The sequence below is a fragment of the Amblyomma mixtum genome, chromosome 5, assembly GCF_055824585.1.
Source record: "Amblyomma mixtum isolate Tamu chromosome 5, ASM5582458v1, whole genome shotgun sequence".
NCBI lineage: Eukaryota > Metazoa > Arthropoda > Arachnida > Ixodida > Ixodidae > Amblyomma > Amblyomma mixtum.
The window spans coordinates 90945223-90947617 of NC_143016.1; the positions used below are offsets into that span (position 1 = coordinate 90945223).

The 2395-nt window shown below is 46.3% G+C and overlaps 1 non-coding gene across 1 annotated transcript; it reads left to right on the forward strand.

Moving 5' to 3' along the window:
- Positions 1–945: 945 nt before the first annotated feature.
- TRNAH-GUG (transfer RNA histidin (anticodon GUG)) lies at positions 946–1017 on the forward strand. Its single transcript has one exon. It is a non-coding gene; the product is annotated as a tRNA-His (tRNA).
- The last annotated feature ends 1378 nt before the right edge of the window (positions 1018–2395 follow it).

Here is a 2395-nt window from a genome sequence, read left to right on the forward strand (position 1 = left end):
CTGCTGCATATTTTCTAACTCGTATGCTACTACATAAGTTGCAGTGTAGTCCTCTAAGAATTTTGCGCAGTTTTAAGCGCTCTATACAATTCTATACAACATATAGGGTTACAAAAGTTGCAGTATAGCTGTGTGTTCAGGAAACTAGTTTTCAAAAAGCATGACGGCGTCTAGGCGAGATCAAGCGTGGCGATAGACATCGCGAAATTTTCTCAAGCCACAGGAAAAATTGCCGAGCGCTTTGTTTAGATCCTGACGAGGAGGATGTTTTACGATAGTCCAGTCCACAGTATATCCCCTCAGTGGTAAGTACATGAGCCTCTGACCGCTGCATTTTGTTCATTTGCTTAATTTTTGTGAAGAGTAATGCCCTGGAGGCATCATGGCTACCAAACCAGCACTCTACACCTCTCCTCCTCCCCCCTCCCCCCCTGACATCGCTATACTAGTGTATTGGAGCCGTACCTGTTGAAGCCTTTCCTTAAGACAAAAGAACTTCAAACAATGACCAGTGTGTTGCCACGAATGGGAAAGATCCCAGGGGCTTCCGGTGTCTTAACCGGGTTTAACGAACGTTTAACAAATGTTTCCAGGGGTTTGACGAACCTTAAACCGCAGTGCCCAGGGCCTTAATAATCTTAACTTTTGCGGATTGCTCTTTTCGTACTCGGCGTCAACACGGGACGCACAGGAAGATATAATGGGACTTCCGCGATGGCAGATAAGCGTTCAGCGCTCAGTAAATGATACTGCTAATCCATATCTCTACTTGATTAAGCAGTGTCGAAAAAAAGAAACAGCTATGCTATGTGCGCGTCGATATTCCAGGCAGCCAAGCGCTTGCTCTCAGAAAAATGGTAGCTGCTGGTTGCAATAAGGTCGCCCGCCCTTCAAGCGCCCTATTTTCTACGCCGCTCCAGCAGCTGCGTTCTGTCCTTCTGGGCAGCCGTGATCGTATAGTGGTTAGTACCTTGCGTTGTGGCCGCAATAACCCAGGTTCGAATCCTGGTCACGACAAATTTTTTTACTTTTTTTAAGGAAAGGATATTTTCGGCCGTTGCCTGATAGGAATTTACCCAGAGCAGAATTTCCCAATTTCTTACGTAGAAGCTCGAAAGTGAAGCAGCGCCATGCATTATTCAAAAATTTTTTTTTTGTTCGTCAGGCGCAGAAAGGCTCATTAAGCGAACGGAAGAAAAATTAAGAAAAGACCACGCATGGCACTTGCAGCAGTGTTAAGCCATGTCATTCGTTTTCGCAGCGTACATAGTTGCCTTAACGTGCTTATTAACGCAGAGGACCACATAGCGCTCGATGAGGCAGCATATACAGGTCCTTCGCAATGAAGTTATCTTGTGGGTACCCATCCAATATTAAATATCGGATGGGATATTTACTATAAGCCATTCATAGAGAACACTAATTAAGAAGGAGTGCTAGGATCCGATGCGGATGTCACGAATAACCCAGCTTACGAAAGGGCAACGTGGACGCGCCATCTGTCGCAGGCTTTGCCAAGTAGGAAAAGAAAATTGGTTTCGCGGGAACTCCGAAACACTCTTCTAGTAGCAAATTCGTACCATGCTACTCTCGACCACTTAACGCGACCTCTTGCCAATCTCTTTCCGGCGAATAAAATGTTTTACAATCAATCGTACCGTTGCAACTAATGCTAAATAACACATTTTCAACTGTTTCTGGCACCTGCCTGGCAGCAAGTCTTTGAAAATATTACGATGTCCATGTAACATGCAGCTTGGAACAGGCTTACCACCGTGCAGTCACATTTCTGGCCACACTGGTGGAAGATATATCGTCATTAAGCAGATGAGGGAACATACTGCTCGGAGGCGGATAATGTATTAAACGGTGCAGGAAGGCCTTGGCCCAGCTCTGAAGAGATGTCAACTTTCCAAGCAGCGCTGCAGACGCGCCTCGTAGTATGTGTGCGGAAAAATGCTGGCTTAAGCAGGTACAGAGTGCAAAACACATGTCTAGAAAGACCGAACTATGCGTTCCACAGCTACCAAAGCCGCTGCGACCAGGAAGGCAAAAAATGACGGTGAAATGCTATGAGTTTACGATTACATCCAGATCCTGTTTAACGAAATGTTACCGCTAGATATCGCGTCTTCAGCCCGAAACACGCCCGGAATGCGTTCCAGACAAGCGTTTTGCTCTCTGTATAAGCTTCGGCAACGGGCTACTCGGCACGAGAAAGATGAGCCCTATTGGCGCATCCTGTGGCTGTGCCGCTGCTTCACGGCGCCTCCCCGCAAGATGTGAAATTTATTTTCGCGTCTATATGCTGGAAGGAAGTTGGCGCGTGTGCAATTCAAGCCCATAAAAAAGAAGCCGCGGGGAAAAATATTTACTGGCGAGGAGTTAAAATAAA